Source organism: Microchirus variegatus, assembly GCF_963457635.1.
Source record: "Microchirus variegatus genome assembly, chromosome: 15".
Lineage (NCBI taxonomy): Eukaryota > Metazoa > Chordata > Actinopteri > Pleuronectiformes > Soleidae > Microchirus > Microchirus variegatus.
Window position 1 is genome coordinate 16,358,151 of NC_139816.1, and position 18,662 is coordinate 16,376,812.

The window sequence follows — 18,662 nt, forward strand, 5'->3', positions numbered from 1 at the left end:
ACCAAAAGAAATGTGTGCATCAAGCCATTTGAAATATTTTCTCAAGCAAAATGCGCAAAATAAGGTTGTTGGTGTTGCTTTCATTTCTCAATCCCGTGCATGGCGCGTTGTGGAACTTCAGGATAAAGTGCACCATGTGAAACTGCTCAAGTGGGGGAAAAAGTCGGTCAAAAGACACCGTTTGACATGAAGTTCACCAGTAAAACAACAACAACTCCTGTGAAATGAGCCATTTCACACAAACTCATAATCTACCTGCTCTTCAAACCACAGTTCTTCTCCAGATCTGCGCTCCTGACAGTCTCACTGCTCTCAATTACGCTCCACTGCTCACAGGCTGTGACTGACTGTCTAACAGGAATCAGCAGGTTGCAGTCCATATGCGTAAGTGCGCGTTTGTGTGTGTGTGAGTGGACGCGCGCACAGAAACCGCCCACTCCGCGCGTATTTAACCAGAGGTGGAGCTCTTTTGGCTGCAAAGGCAACTTCAACATCACATTTCCCACTCTACTTTAATAAATACGTCAGTTTTAATCTTTGTATAATGTCTAACGGTGTGTGTGATATGACACAATATAGTTTATTTATGTAGTGTGTTATACGCGTTTTAACTTAATGAACTGTGGGCACATATGTTTAATCCGATTTGGATGGTTGCGCACTTGATCGCCTGCCTTAACTACTTCATAAAAAATTTAACCGACTCTAAAACTCACATAAAACTGACAGATCTGCTGTAAATGATCTGCTTAAAACCTCCAGACCTGACGTGTGTCTAACGCGTTGGAGCAGAATAAATGTCCAGTTGAGGCACGACCCCTGACGATGGAATGGGAAACAGCAAGCAGTGGCAGAGTCTGAATGAGAGCTGAGCCCAATAAAAGCACTGGAAAAAAGCATTTAATTACCCCTGAAACTACAAAAGTACAACTTCATCATGGTGGGATTTAATCTGTGCTTGTAAATGAAAAAGACATTTCGTGTAAAAACGTCTGAATGCGTGTGTGACTTTAACGGCGTTAATAAAAAAAAAGTAATATAATAAAAACTATTTAATAAATGTGGTGGTTAAACACAGAGCTGTGTTCTCCCTGCACAAACACATCAGTGTCCAGAAATAAACACACAAGTGATTATTAATACATGTTTACAATGTGCACAATACTAATTGCAGATTGTATTTATTATACTGAATTTAGATTAGTTTAAGTTTCAGAAAGTCACCAGAAATGTTGATTCTTTCTCAAATAAATTGTGCTATAATATCTCAACTGTAAACTGTATTTTATTTTTATATATTTTATTAAGTACACAGTAGCTCTGTTCTGGAAGGTGCTGCATAAATTAAGTTATTATTATTATTTAGTATAATTTAGTATTAGCAGTGGACAGCTTTCAAAGGGCCCAGATTCTTCGAACCTTCACAGACACGTCCCAGATACTTGCATGTGAGCAGATAATGGAATTCTTCAAAATCCTTGCTGCCCTTTCTCCTTCCCCATGATTCTTTTCACCCTAGCGTGTGTGTGTTATGTCTTCATGTTCCCTGATAGCTGTGATGGTCCTGGTGATAAGGCCCAAAGGTGTCCGTATCGCTCCGTGTCTCTGCACTGCTGCCGGAGGCCTATCATGTCTGTATGTGACGAGTGAGGACCAGCATCAAAGCTGCACATACCACCACCAAACACACACACACACACACACAAATCACAAAGAGAAAGAAAGACAGAGATGCAGAGGCTTCCTCACCAGACTTCACAGAAAATAACATTGTTATTTATCTTCACAGCAGTTGCCTAATATCCCCTGTTTTTGCCCACTAACATAGATTTTTTTTTTGTCTTCTTTTGATTAACAAACTTGAAAGCACACCTTTAAATACCTTTTCACGTCCTTAAGATTTTGCTTGACATTGAACAAGTGTTTGTGTGTCCCTGGACACAGAGCAGGTGATGTGTGTGTGTGTGTGTGTGTGTGTAAGCAGAGTGAACTGGAAGCAAAGGGAGGGGGAGGAAACATTAAACAGAGGTTCTGTGTCCTGTCATCAAACTGTCTAGACAGGACACCTCCTAAACGTAATGAGGTCTTTGTCTGTCTGTATCTATCTCTTTTAGTCACTCATATACACACACACACATACACACGCGTGCGCATACACACGTCACTATACAGTACAAGTTGGTTTTTCCTACGCGACGTTTTTCTTAAAGAGCTTTAAAGATGTCACAGATGGTCCACACAAACACGCACACAAACACAACCAAGCCTTGTGCTTTGTGTGTGCACACCAATTTTTCTCTTACACACAAAATGAAGGGGACGTGTGTTCCAGAACCAAGAGAATGCTGACACCAAAGGTGCTGAATCTTCTGCAGTAATTATATTCCTATGGTTGCTTTGTCACACACACACACACACATCTCATCCCTCTGTTTTCACTACGATTCAGTTGAAGGATGGTGATCTGCGGCAGGTTTGCTGCTTTGATGCCCTCACACAGTCTTTTCATGATTACGTTTGAGGCTTTTATGTCACTTGACATTGAACATTTCCAACTGATCTTACTTTGAAAAATAGAATAATAAATGAACGGCTCGAAACATGATTCACAATTATGAAAAAGGAATTCAGGAGTCTGCATTTAAAATTGAAATAAATGACTGTTACATTTAAAGTGTGAAGTTGAAACCGCAATCTATGTTTGTGGAGCTCTATATTCTATCAACAGGAAAGGAGAGAAGACAACATGGCTATAAAAATGTACATCAAGAGACCAGAATCTAATGATATTGTTTACTTGCAACCAATTAAAGGTATTTAAGATAGTATTAAGGCACAGTGTCAATAAATATATTCACAATCTGAAGTGGACAGTGACCAAAAAAGCCAAAATAGCACATATTTAATGGAGAAAAGCCATTGAGTGTGCTTAAGACTGATTACAAACTTGTTTACTTAAGCTCATTGCCAAAAACAACCTCGCCTGAGATCAAAATAAATCAAACGGGATTCATTCTGTCGTGTCCCTGTCCAGCTCAAAAGGCACGCTACTCTAATGAGACTGCCTGCTGGACGGCCTTTAGAGGTGCTGTGGCAAATCACTTCCACATTGTCTGCAGCTGTACCTCTGTGGCTGCGTTTCATCTACAGTGTCCTCATCGGTCCCAGTGGTAGTTTTCCAAGCTGTGTCTGCAGTAACTTCTTAATTTCTATTATTATTCTGCATCAGTTTGGTATTTGTAAACAGAAACAATGTAACATTATTTGTATGATGTGTCCTTTATCGCAAAAAACGGGTTCTGTCAAGCAAAACTATCAGACCAGAATGAGGGAGGGTTTGCAGTCGCCAGGCTTAACTGGCACAATGTTGCCGTTGCCGCTGTCAGACTTTAGGCAACAAATCACTCCCTGTGTGAAGCTCAGGAACATGACAAGGTGACAAGATTTAACATCGTCATGCGGAGAATCTGAGAGAGTTACATGGAGCTGGTTGGCTTAATTAATATGAACTCATCCGACAATGGTTTGAATGTCACAGACATAATTTATATTTAAAATGCACACACCACAACTTTAATTCCCATTCTGCTGCATCCTTCACCTGAAAAACTGACTCTCTCCTGCTAGTCATTTCCATTAACATGCAAATATATCTATTCATTTATCCATTTGTGCATTTCCACTTTGAGAGAAAGATGCTCAAAATGTTTTAAATCGGATTCTAGCCACAACAGCACATGGTAACAAACTGTGTTTTCCTGAATGAAAATGGGTCACGGGTCTGTTTGTGTGTGGTGTCTGTCTACATGACTGATCTTCATAATGATTTCTACTTCCCCCTACAGTCAGGGGACTACAAGCCTCCCCCATATCTGGTCTTCACATCTTACCATTTGACCTCAAATGTCCAAAAATACTGCTCAGGCTTATATAATATACTAATACACACACTATTGTACATTTAACTGGACTGTGATTCATTAATTTAATTATTCTGCAAGTTTTTTTAAAAAAGCTATGGCAAACAAAGCGAACACAAGAAACTGAGCGACAGAAACAAGGCAGAGCCCCAAACAAATTTAGGACATAATGTCAAGAAAAGAAGAAGAAGAAAATGTCACGCAAGACCAAGTAAGAATAAATAACTAATACCTTAGTCATCAGGATGAACTTCATCACGTCCATGTGTGAGGAACATCCGGAAAAGCATCCAGTTAATCCAGTGATGACAGACTGGTGAGATTTCAGTTCTGTTGTACCTTCATGAATCAGATGAATTCCTGGAAAAAAAGGAGATGTTTAACATTGAATAAATGTCCGTGCACACTGTGACAAACAGCTACATCAATAACGTCATGTTCCACCACATGTTGAAAATCCAAAATTGAAAATATTGTCCTCTGACAAACAAGCATTTGCTTCTTCCTGCTGTTTTATAAATCTCTATAAAATTGATGTTTGTGAGATCTGAAGATGCAATGTTTGGACTCCCAATCTGAGCTAAATCCTTTCTAACTGATTAAGCAGACAGAAAAAATGTGACTGTGCGGCCTCATTGAAGATATCTACACCTTCCTGCTCCATTATTGCTCTACCACATTTGTAAATTCCAGTGCCACTGAAGAATATAACCAGACTGTGGGGGTGGGGTCTGACTCTAGTGACTCAACAGTACAAGGTTGATGGAAATGTAGGCTCCTGTGCCAGTGTGTTGCATTAAGGTCACTGTACTGTGTGAAAACGGTCAAAGAACGACAAAAATAGACATTATTGCATTAATGCAGGTTACAGATGTCAAGGGAACAACGTTTTTTTGGATACAGTTTTACTCCTTAAGCTCTTTTCATCTTTTCTTCCGTGTATGAAAACTCAGATACTTCTTTCTTTTCGGGTCTCACTGGACATATTTGCATTATTATTGTGTCTAGCAGAGAATAAGAGAGGGGAGGGAAGGAAGAGAGTGAATTACATGAGGGGAAAAAGACTACACTGCAAAGTACAGTATAAGCTTCTGGCTTCTGTCCTAATTTCTAAAGAGGACCAGCTGCGACTGGCATACTTTCGTACTATTCAGCGTTCCCAGGTTCCACGCCACAATCCCAACTCCCTAATTCCTCCAAGTCGCTGATTCTGTTCGACTGCCCCATGTGTCAGACATGTTTTCATAACCCCAAATCATCATGCTGGCTCTCAGGTTTTTTTTCCTTCTTTTCCCTCTCCTCCCTCTCTCATTCTTTGGGGAGTCGTGGAATTACTGCAATTCTATTCATAATCTGCAAGCTATTCTGTTTCTACACATTGTTCAAATAAATCCAAATGGAATACGTGGAATACCAGCGCTGAGACACGTGTGGGCCGGTACAGGGGCCTGGGTTTGGCCTCTGACAGTCAGCACATAATCACACAGAACGGTGTGATTAGGTGGGTGAGGTTACACGGTTGGCAAATACTAGATTTCAGTCAGTTTCTCACTTTTTGCACACCTCACATTGCACATTAAATAAATTCAATATATGGTCGAGCTCAGTGCATGTTAATCTGAAGACATTGCCGTGGAGTCTTTATAGAACTGGAGCAGATCCTTGTAGCGCAGGTGTGTTTACATACGCGTCTGATTCTGGCTCTTTTCAATATTGACTGAGACAACAACTGTGAGTGTGTTCTGTTCTGTTCTGTGCAGCTTTGTCTTAACTACACACACATGCACAAGAACATTCATAAACAAGAACGTCTGTGCACGCCATCCTGTAGTCCACATACTTTTTGTCTGATGTTATCCTGCAGCTTTGTCAGATGAAAGTATCTTCAGTGCACCTGCAGTTTTCCACATGTGCGCATGCTTGTTTTAAATGACTGGACAATATAATCTGATGTAAGATTCTCGATTGTATCGCAAAAGTGTATATAATTACAGTTATTATAATAACTTTGCATTCATACTCTCCTGAAGGGAGGGAGGGAAGTAAGTGGGACGTATTAACCTTTTATTTACCATCTACATTATTTCTCCACTTTCCAGCATCAATAAGACGATCAAGATTAATAACTATTGATTGTGTAAATAATCCAAATTTAATTCAGATCAATGCACTTGCTAATGACATCATGGTGCCCAAAGTGTCGTGAAGCTTGGACATGGCACAAAAAAGCACAAACCAAGTTAGGATACAATGGCTAAGTCATTATTTCCTCATAACTTAACAAAATTGTTTAAAAATGGATGTCCTTGATCAGGGAAATGAGAAAGACATTTTTAAAACATTGGCCCATTGAAGCACAGATGCAAAGAAACAAACTAAAGGGCAAAGAAGCGGTCAGCCCTGAAAACACAGAAATTAATGAAAAATTAAGCATCAGAACCAAGACATCCAACCTTCTCTAGTATTAGAAATTGGTGCTCTTGTGCAGACCGCTCACTTTTCTTTCCCTTCAGCTTAATACACCATACAATCCTCCAATGCTGAAATGCAAATTTTACACTCGGTATCTGGTATCTGCTCAGGCACGTGCAGCCTTGGCTGGATATCAATGTGATCCTCCACAGTGGAGGACTGAGTGACTCAAAGAGCTCCTCTATGTTGTGTCCAGCACTATCAGCCTCGATTACAGCTAAAGGATGAGGAGCAAACGCAGGGAGACAGGAGGTTGGCGAGAAAGAGTTTGGAGGCACCCAGATCAGGAATGAGGCACCAAAGACAGAGCCTGTCTCTAAGTAAGACAGATAAAGAGCCAGGTCGACCTCTAGTCAGTGTTTGGTGCTGCTGTTGGCACCACCACTATCAGCAACCAGAAGGATCTCCCTTCTTATCCACGGCACTCGTCTCCACTACTTCCACCTCTCACCCTCCTTTTCCCTCTCTGTCTCTGATGTGTCCTTTTAGCAGGAATTTACACAGACCTGCGCCCACATAAATGGGAGCTGAAAGGATAGAGAGCACCTCCTTGAAGTAGCTTTAACTCAAAAGGCATGTCTGGCAGGAAGAGTCGTGGCCGAGGCAAAGAGCGGAGCTCTCTGATCCCGTTCAGGAGAATATTTGGCAGGAATCCTGATCACAATGCTGAAACAAGATAATCGGTCTGTGTTCGTAAAACCAAAGCGTGGAGTTGTTGTTTTTGGTCTTCTTTAATCAGCTTAACATTTGGAGAGGAACACAGGCTTCTTGTTCAAAGAAGATAAGCTCATTGCCATTGTCTGCAAAGCCTATCGTCAATAATACTAACATGAGATGGCGCTTCCTGCATCATCAGGGCCCATTACAGTTTATAACAGGTGAACAGGTGACAGAAGCCTGCGAGGTTCTCACAAACACAGGAGGAAGGAGGACAAAGCCCAGGTGTGATTAGGACAAAGAAGAAGGAGCCAATAACCATAATCATGCTTTGACTATGTCTACGTGCCACTTACAAATGAGATTCTAATATCACTATGAATTCATAGTAAAATAAAGTCTGCTTAATAAATTCTGCCCCATCTTATACAAAAGTTCCACAACCTGCAAGATTGTCCGACATATGGGCCAATATACATGTTAATGCAAAATTAGAAATACAATATCCAAGTTTCCAACACTGCATACATAATCAGCCGCTTGTATTCACTGCAGGTGTTATTACAAATTAATTTGTTTCCAATAGCCACAGACTTGTTTATTGGTCGGCTGTTCAATGTTCGGCACTCTTCAATTAAAGTTTCAATGGCAACTATAAAGACTTTTTCATGTTTCAGGGTGCAGTGTCAGGTCCAAGCTCTGCCTGTGACCCGCAAATGGACAAGTCAACGACAATAAATGAATGAATGAATGAATGTCAACTTTCTAACTGGGGGAAACCAACGTTGATATCCCATATGTCCAGTAAAATGTGGAGTTCTCTTAAATGTTGTAATTCATATGAATGCACAGTCAAAATAATATAGTGAAAGCACTCAGAGAGCTCAAACCAACCCCAAAGCCACTCATTTTCCCGGGTTGATAGACTCAAATGGAGCAAAATCTAATTTCCTATCTTTCACAATTTAAAGGATGCTGCTCACAAACAGCCAAAATGCTGCCAAAAACAGCCAGGACCTTCATAATTAAAGGGGGGTGCTGTCCAAAAATCATATATTTTACGAGATATTCAGCTACTAATCAGCAAAGAACAGTGTGAAACATGACACACTGAGGTGTTCCGTTTTGCTGCTGGTGCTGCTGGCGTCCTCACCACATCAAAGCAAAAGCAACTACAATGGCCCCCCCATGAGGGTAATGCGATTTAGTTTGATGTGGATTAAGGACTTCCGGATAAACGCAGACTAAACGGACAGAGGGAAATGAGCAAAGCTTCGATGTGGAGTTCACTTTGAAACTGGGTATCAAGGGAAATAGTTCAGCTAAGATTGGTCAAAGATGAGCGTCGCAGTGTTCCCGTGATTTCCCCAGAGACCACCAAGGTTGCCGGAAGGATCACAAACTATCAAAACAGCCGAGAGCAAAAATCACACGGCAGGTGTGATATGATCTGATCCTATCTGACAAAAAGAAACAGCATTTTAAAAGTGACAATCACTGACCTCTGTCCATTTCAGTATTAAAATGCTTTATCGATTCATTCATCAGTCCATCTGTTTTAAATGAAGAGCAACTTTTGATGTAGTCGTAAGATTATGTCACTGAACAGGTGCTGAACAGCTTTTTTGTTGCTTCAGCTTTGGATTATTATGTAAAATGATAATAATATGATTATGATTAGGGTTAGAAGTATTGTAACAATCACGTATCGTAATGGGAATCATGACTGAAGTTCTCTTCCGTGTTGCTTTGCGACATCCAAAGGAATCTATAATAACACCAGGAAATGAGTTGAGCGTGGTTGGGTTTTTTTTATTCACCTCCCTCAAAATTCAACAAGCATTAGACACTAATACCAGACTCCTGTGACGCAGTCATCTCCTCCTTCTCATTTCCTACTTGGCAGGGCAGTGGGACCTCAGACAGGAAGCCACAGGTTCAGCAGCCAATCACATGTCAGAAAGCTGTCAGATCCTTGTGGTTGCCATTGGCCCACATCAGAGCACAGAGTGCAGCGAGCCTCTGAGGACTTTTTTTTTTTTCTTTAAATCCAAAGCCACCAGGGAATCCCTCTGGCTGCTGCAATCTGTGCCCAACCCAAGAACGGTTACAGAATTCAACCATTATAAAAGGAAGTGAACTACATGTAAAACACAGACATCTGTAAATAAACTGGAGAGCTGTGTTATTTGAGGGGATGGTGGGGGAGTTGGGATTGTGACTGTTTAATGTTTGGAAAATGTATAAATTGATGCTAAGGAATTCTAGATGTGAGTGAGTGAGGTTGTGGGAGTTTCCCCCGAATGGCTGTTACTCGTTTAAAATGAGCTGGGGCAAACGGTATCTATTACTGGAACCATTTTGTGACATTTTTAAAAAAAAGCACCAGGGACTTTTTAGACAAACTTTAGCCACTTGCCACAGGAGAGAGTCACCAGTGCTGAAACAGAGACACACCTCTCTTTACATCCTCTCTGCTCGGTCAGTACGTACAGTTCACTCTGGCTACAGTTGTAACTTCAAACCTCCCATTTTAGCTTGTTATGGCGCTTTTCCACAATACAGGTCGAGCATGATTCAGCTTTTGTTTTATTTTTGCTTTTCCATTATGGACATTACCTGGTACCTGGTACTTTTTTAGTACCCGCTCTGGTGAGGTATCAAGCGTGCTGAGCCGATACTAAAATGTGACTTCAACAGACTGCTGGCTACTGATTGGTCAGAGAGTGTCTTCACTGGAAGAGTCATGAGCATGAATTCCAACACAGGAAAAACAATGCTGAAATGTACTGTAGATCAGTTCAAAACCGCAATATTCAACAAAGGAGTCTGGAGTATTTAGCCGAATCTTTCGTCAGGTCTGATAGTATTGCTCGACAGGGCCCGTTTGAATGAAATCCCATTAACGACAACAGAAATCATCAGACGTTGCACACTGCAGCTTTAAATCAGACTTAAAACAGGCTTGAGAAGCTGACGATGCAGGTGGTGCAGCAAAGAACTTCACACGTTCTGTGAGTTAACAAGTGCTCAAATCCCCTCCCCACACACACAGTATTAATCTCTCAGCACATCAGAATGATAAACTACAGCGGTTTCCACAGAGCTGACGAAAATGACTTAAATGGGTTGACAAACAAACCTTTGCAGATGTGAGGCAATCAAGAGGCTGTGAATTAATTACAGGGAGGAAATGTGTTGAAACCGCAGTAATTCCTATTTCTCCCTCTTAAGCATAGCTTTGAGCTGATGGAAGAGGTTTGAGTGCAAGTACTGGATTAACTGCAACACTGTTCACTGCTGGGACATGTAGTGTAGACGGAGATGTTTGAATCTGATGCAAGAAGTTTGTGTTGAGAGGAGCAGGATAAGCAGTCGTTAGTATAGACTATATAGCATAGACTATATATTATGTAAAAATGAGGGTAGTCCTCCAGTTGCAAAATCAATTCCTGTTTTAAAGCCTTGTGTTTTGAACAGCGCCATGCTAGTTTTTGAAGTTCACAGACATTAACCAGACTTCTATTGGACGATACCAGCTGTCAATCACGTTGATCAGTCTTCCAATTAACTCGCAGAAGCCAAACCAGAAGCAGCAATATACTGAAGAGCCACTAGGGGCAAGTGTCCTGGTTACAAAAAGGATTCAGTTTTAATGGGAAGACAATGGGAAAATCACCCTAACCCCTTCATTTACAACATCAGCAAATGTTTCCATGTGAAGTTTATGGTATCAATTGCTACTTTCGGGTCACATGATGTAAATTGCGGTCCCATTTACAGGAAAGATGAAGTACAGCACATACGAGCAGACACCAGTATTATAGAAATGTAAGGCAGGTTGCAGGCGACGCCTCTGAACATCCGACTGCAAAACATAGCACTGGCCAAATCATGAATTTCAAAACAGTAGTTCAGATTCCTGTGGTTGACATCACATCTGGTTTCCACTTGGTGTCCACTCGCATAAAGCCATGCTTCATCGTCTATTTTAATCTAAATGGGTGCATCGTTTACAAAATTGGCATCGAGTCCATATTGAAAAAAAAACCTGATATTAGCAATCAAGACTATGAACTCCTCCAGACAATATTAATTGAAGTATAGGCACATTTCCCCATAGACTTCCATTTACACCGACTTCTTCTAGCAACCCAGCAGAGTCGCCTCCTAGTGGCTAAACTGCTATTTTTGTCCTACTTCCTAAACTTCACTTTTCAAATCACAAGACTACATTCATTGGTTGTTAGATTGTGTGCATCATTGCATTTCCTCTAATCATCACCCATCTATTCAATAAATGTTTTTTCTGGTTTTGACAAAGGAATCTTTGAATTGAATTGCAGTTACTAACCATGTAGAGGAAATAAAAACACTACAGTGCAGGCTCTGATTGCACAAACATGACAGTACAAGACAGTGATGACGGCAAAAATGGCAGTTGTAGTAATGTAGAGTAGTGTCGTGAGCGGCTGAGCAGTGAGGAGTTGCCACCAGACAGTTTGGGAGAATGGACAGATAGAAAGGCACGGGCACTGCCAGGATGTTCGCCTGTTAAATTACAGGCCTGGGATGATAAGCCCTACATGTTTACACTCTAAATCTAGTACTGCCAGTAAATTATAATACGAAAGTCGTATTTATAAATTCTATAGTCTTATTTTAAGCCCTCCAGCAGCGTGGCTAAAGTAGTGACAGCTATATGCAATGGCTCAATGCTAGCCACTTTTACATAGAGAGGCCGACCACGACTTACTGGGATCAGGATTTGCTTAAAATGTTTACAGCAGAGGATCCAAAGTACTACTTGTTCCTCTAAAGCTACAGCTGAATCACCGGGGTAACCTAGTCAGTAGGCTACAAGACGCCAAAAAAGGAAAGTGTTGTTTATGAGGGAAATTGTGTGACATAAATAATGTGTAAGCCGTGTTTGGTCCTGCAGTGGAAACCTGGCAGTTGGCTGCTTCCTCTTCTACTTATCAAGACTGCCCAGCAGACTCTCACCGCGATGCCAAAAGGTCACGGTCACTGGTGTTATCTCACTTCGACTCCATCCTCACTCACAAACAGGAGGAGGATGGGGAGATAAGACAGGACAGATTAACAAAGTTGAAAAATAGAAACAGTGTGCACTTCCTGGCATCGGGAGACAGATGATCTGTGCTGGGATGCAAAGACAAACACAAAGATACTTTCATGGACAGATATACCGCACTAAGCAAATACAAACAGGAGCAGTGAAACAGAACGCACGGCAGGAAGTAGGTGGTCAGTTTAAAATAAGGTTTATACAGCACCAGAGAGCAGCAGCTGACCTACTGCTACCACTGCAAGGGTTGAATCAGCAATATTAACAGCAGCTGCATTAAAACAGAAGCAGTGTGCCTGGTGTTAAAGAATGAATAATGAAAAGAAAGGTGGTCAAAGTGGCTTTTGCTTGTGGCCTCAGCAAGAATATTGACAGAAAATTAGCCTGAAATGAAAGCCTCAACATCAAAAGTGGTTTGGCGACAGCGCTACCCTTAAAGCTGCAGTACGTCAACTCCAACCCGTTTACCATGCCATGTTGCCTGCGTCTGTCTTGACATAAAAATTAATCAATTCCTGTGTGGAATGTTGGGACTCATTTAAGGTTGAGGTGCACTTTTTTTATGTCTTTGACTTTGTAGCTGCAGTGCGAGAGGTATTCATGATCGGAGAGAAAAATCATGCCGAATAATATATTTTTTTTGTTTACAAATATTTGTTGTAAACAAATACAATATGCAGATTCATGTTTTCATTGACGTTAATTTGGCATTAAGATGTTGCATTGACTTGACATTTTCACCTCTGTCCACACGGGAATTGAAAAAGTTATCTGTAAACACATCAGCCACACTAAAGGCCCAAATCAACCTTGTAGTACGTATTCCAGAAAGGGAATATAAGTTATCATGAAGTGAAACAGATCAAACAATCTCCACACAAAAGAGGACGACGACAACGACGAAAGGTTTTACTAAAGTAGCATAGAGATTTTCCCACTTTCGTATGGACAGTCCCTCACACTTCAGTTGCAGTGCAGACACCATCGAAGCATGCTTGAATGCATCACATGTCCATAAAAGTTATGCCAATATGTCAGATTTGATGGGACTTAATGGGAGCACAGGAAAAAAATTTGATATATACTCATTCTAAAAGGTGTTCAACACGATAACATCCTCCTCTCTGTAGATTTGTGTTCATTTATATGTAAAGATGCTCCTATGAGATCACAGCAGTGACTAGGGAACCACGTCCTTGTCCATCTGTCCTGTGACTGTTCTGCGGCCAATTCTACAAAAGGTTGGTGAAAGAAAAAGTCTCCAGGACGACAATGTTTATAAACACTGCAAAATCATTTCTTGTAGTTACACTGCTGGAATTATTATCATCCGTGGACGCATCCATTTCTCTACGTCTGGAATCAACATTTCCGACTCTCTGCAGTTTACAAAAAAAAAAAAAACATTTCCCTCCCAGTCAGCTGTGGAGAGCAGTGGCTGCAGGAACACCACCGATTTTCCAGAGGGACATTATCTCTCAGTCTGTCTGTAATCACCTCCTGTGGCTGAAGAGGCCGCTGTTTAGCGCTACTCATGAAACGTTATACACAGTCAAACACTGTGCGCATCCAAGATAAAGTTTAGGTTTTCATACCTGTATGGCTAGGGAGAAGGAATTTTAAAAAAGTATGGAATAGTCATAAAGAACTGAATATGACAGTGTGGATGCAAAGTCAGCACACATGATTAAATCCAATCCATTTATAAAGCACAGGAAAAACCACACCAGTGGACCAAAGTGATGTACAGTAGTAATTAAATAAATAAAGAAATAAAACCATGTGTGTAGACAATGACATCTCACCGAGAGAGTGCACACCGTCTGAAACAGACACTGAAAGGAGACATTTATACACAAATGAAGGGATTTTAACCCCAAAATGAAGGGCAATACAGTAGTCCAGAGTTGTAATGAAAGCAAGTTTCTAATACATCAGACAAAATAGACATAATCTGTGCGAATAAATGCAAAAGGTACTCGTGCATGTGGTTGTAGTTAAGTAGCATGGACAGATAAGATTAAATCAACTCTGTGACAAGATAAGGCTCTGCACGAGCAGGAAGACTGAGACCACGACAAATGCAGGGACCAGGACACTTCTACTTATCCCTCCTGAACTCATGCAGCCTATAAAACACTTTACTATGATGTGAAACATGTCCATATCAATGTATCTTTGCAGTGCCCATCTTATACTTGTTTCACTTTCTTTGTAAATGTATGAAACAGTCCAACAAACGAGAGACAAATGAACCAAGTCCTGAGTGGTGCAGACCAATGACACACTGTCATATCACTGCACTCGAACATGCAACCCACACAGATTTTAAGGTGGCAGGACCTTCAGCCTACAGTACATCATTTATCAAGTATAAAAGGAAAGGCTAAGACTTTCTCCACACAAACATAATGAGATTATCCTTTATCACTTTATGTCGCTCAAGACTATATATATGCAGTGTTAGCAGAAGACAAGCCAAGGTAATATATATATATATATATTTAATCAGAATATACTGTACAAAGCATGGCATAAAGGATTTCACATAAGGAAATATGGAAACCTACACACGTGCAGCCAAAACAGCGCTCTCCATCGGACCAGGACCCTTGGTGACATCTTGCTCCAATTTGAGGGAGACTGTGTGATTGGCCAGCCCTCTCAGATCATAACCAGCTCAGAAATTCCCCCATGGAAGAGACCACAAAATTACAAAGTATAGCAACTGGAAAGTCAGAGAGGAAGGGAAAACGATGAGGATGTAAAAAACAACAAGTTGAGCTGGAGTCTGAGGGCTGCAATTTGGACAGATGCTTGCTTTGGGCTGGCTGGCACACAAATGCTTTTTCTTCCCCAAGGAGCACAAGTCCAATGTGCAGTCACAGATCATGCATGTGCAGGTCACGCACACACACACACACACGCATATATGCACATACACAACAGTCTCATTAATGGAAGACTAACATACTCCAACCACAGCCCCTTCCGTTGAATTCATGTGGTAATTACAACATTGCCCAAGAGCCTGACAAACACTATGTCACAGGCTCAGGCAGGGACTCATAAAACAATCCTCCTCCCTCTCTAATGTAACTGGAATTAAATTTAAATGAAATTATTTTTAATCAACACATGTGCCAGAAAACACCCATCAACTGGGAGCTTTGATTACAGCTGTGGGTCATTGCAGTGCAATTAGAGAAAAACAGGAGTGTCGCGCTGTTTATTGCTGCTGCAATAAGACACAGAGTTCCCTAATCTACCGTGACCTGAGGGAAAAAGAAGAGCCGATGCGGTCATGCAGGATCTGTAAGCGTTTTTTTTTTGTAGTTCAAGGATAACTGCACACATGTGATGCAACACGTGCAGCGTGTCCTGAACTCCCTCCACAAATAAGCTGTGTTTTAAAAAGGGACACTTTGCACAAATTGTGAAACAAACATGCATTGCTGAACACTCACTTAAACTTCAGAGGTTTTAAACCCTAAAATCCCGCAAATGTTTTAGGCACACAGTAAGTTTTGTCTATTATCAATAGACATTCATAAATAGTCATCCTAATATTGATTATATTAAAAACTACAATTTCGACTATAGTTGAGAAGGTGGGGTGTTTCAATGTCTGTTTTTTTTTTGTTTTTTTTACTTGTTCCTTTTATTTTATCTATTTTTATTGACAGCAAATTTGACAACTGTAATACTTTCCAAGTCAGTGAATTAAACTTGGTGAGTCTGAGAGACGAAGCAGAACCGAACGTCATAAACAGACATGATAAATAGAGGCTATGTGAACCTAATTTGTCTTAACTTATCACATTCAGCCCTTCACACACATTCATGCGGCACTTTTTCACTCATACTTCACACACTGACTGGGATGTTTCGAGTTAATGTTATGTTTCACTGCTGTGAGAACCACAACCACAGCCCATTTATCTGTGTCCTTTTTTATTTTTATTTTTTTTATTGATTTTTTTTTTTTCCCAAAAAAAAGCTGTTCAAATGAAACTAAAACAGCATCGACATCTGTTGAGGTTAGTGACAAAAAGCAGTTTGGGGGGAACCTCCCTGCTTGGCATTTCATAACAGAGAATGACCGTTAATCACCACCAAGGGTCAGTTGTATAGTTATTTATCCTATTATTCCAATTTAAACAAAAAAGAAAAAAAACATTATTTTCAATGTTTTTGCTTTTTGAATACATATAGCTAAATCAGTCAATCTCCTCCTTCAGCATGTGTCAGGGAGATGAATCCACCAGAACCAGCTGAGAGCAACGTGTAGTGGGACAATTAAAATGACATTACGGGGGCACTGTGGGAACCACAGGAAGAGCCAGTTTTACTGAACAACCTACTGTGCCACTAATTATAACCCATTTAATACGAGTTACTTTGTCTCTCACAAACACACACACACACAGTTGTCAGTTGACTGCTGAGACTAGTGGCACTGAGCACCATCATCATGTACCGAAAGTATAAACTGTGGTGTAGACAATGTTAAAATCAGGTTAAATACATTATTTCCACTGAGGGAAGGAGTTCATTCACAGACTATGTGAGGAAGATTTTTTTTATTATTATTTTAGGTGAAGACAATAAGCAGCTTACCTCATACCTGTGTGTGAGCTCTAACTTATACATGTACAAGTGAGTATAACATTAACCGTTTGATGGATTATCCATGTTTAACGAATGAAATAAAAAGGTGAAATCTAAAATCTGCACGATTAACAATCTGTTTCTACCTTTATATCTTACACTTTTTAATAATTTTACACTCTCTGTAACTGTCCCTTCATGTGATTTCCCTTCATTTGACACTTGTATTGTTATAGTATTTTGAATTTATTTGAACAGTATTCTCTCCTATGTGTTAAATGTTGACACCGGGGGGAGAAGACATTGCCGTGCAGTGTAATAGCTAATGAAATAAAAGTTTGTGTATGAAAAGTGCTTTACAGACAAATCTGTCATCCCATCTATCTATAAAGCAAGTTGCGTCTGTGTGTCTGTCTGTGACGGGCATATCTCGCTGACTGTTAGTCAGATCGCCCTAAGATCTTGGATATGGGTTGAGCATGGCCCCATGGTGTGCATCCTTGATTTTCACATTTCTTGGAGTTATTTTAATTTTTGCCGATTTATAACGGTGCACTTTCACTGATTTATCATGTTACACCAGTCTGGAGCGGGGAGGTGGGAGTGAAGAGGCACACATGGTTCAACGCAGAACATGGTGTTATACTGAAACGACGAGGTGTCCATTCACCAATACGCAAGCACATATTTATTTTGCATTAGCATGGTACTACATTGCAGCTAACTTAGCAAACCTGTTTCCAAAGGTAAGATAGTGAGGCTGCGATTAGCATTATCGTAGGGCTGACATAACACAGTCCTACGAAATGGCCTGTATGGAGGATTTAGGAATTATAAAGGACTAGTGCAGTGTCCGTAAGAAGTATGTATTCCTATAGTGGGAGCTGAAGAAGATTTTTCAGTTATGGTAATGCATGATAAGGAATGTGAAGACTAACATAATATAAGCACTGTGCAACCTCATTAGGCACAACGCACTTTTTTTTAGATTTTCGATTAGCATTATCGTAGCTAGCTGTTGTGACCAGGCAGGCAGTGGCTCATCAGCAGCAGCTGCGCTGTCTGGAGCAGGGAGGTGGGAGTGAAGAGGCTGGGCTAACTTGGCGAACCCGTTTCCAAAGGTAAACTAGCGAGACTACGATTAGCATAAGTGTAGGGCTAACATAATACAAACACTGTGCAACCTCATTAGGCTAGCTACGCTAATTGAAAATTTAAAAAATTGCGAAAAATCTTCTTCAGTTCCCAATATAGGAATACATACTTCTTACGGACACTGCACTAGTCCTTTATAATTCCTAAATCCTCCACACAGGCCAGTCACATTCCACTCTCTGACAGTTCCTCCCACACACACACACACACACACCTCGCTGCCTCCTTGTTCACCACATTACACAACGCAGGACGCTCTATCACCACGGCAGCCGCGGACCCCCTTTCACTCGGAGACCACAGTCTGACCTCCAGCTAGTGACAAAGAATGAGAAGGATGTACAGACAGAAACCAATTTGAGCCACAGCACTTAGAAAGAAGCGGACCCAGAGACATGAGGTTCAAACCTCACAGCAGGAAAGGTGGAATGTAAATCACTTTACGTGGATAAAAGAGAGACAATTAGACAATGAAATGAGACGGCTTAGGCCGAGGAGAGGGCCTCGGCTCCTGCTCATGAGTATGTGTGAGTTTGCCAGTGGCTGTGGCTCAAGGTTGCAGTCGGCAATTGACCCGACATTGTTCAGAGTTATCCTGGGGGAATCCAGCTGTCAACCACAGCCAGACACAACTGCATCCAAGACAAAACAGCAAGAGAAACAAAACTACTGAACACACACACTCACACAGTCAGAGCAACAATGCAGATTCAACATCAAGGTCTTAGTTTTCAGAGCTTGACAAAGAAGTTGTTTCC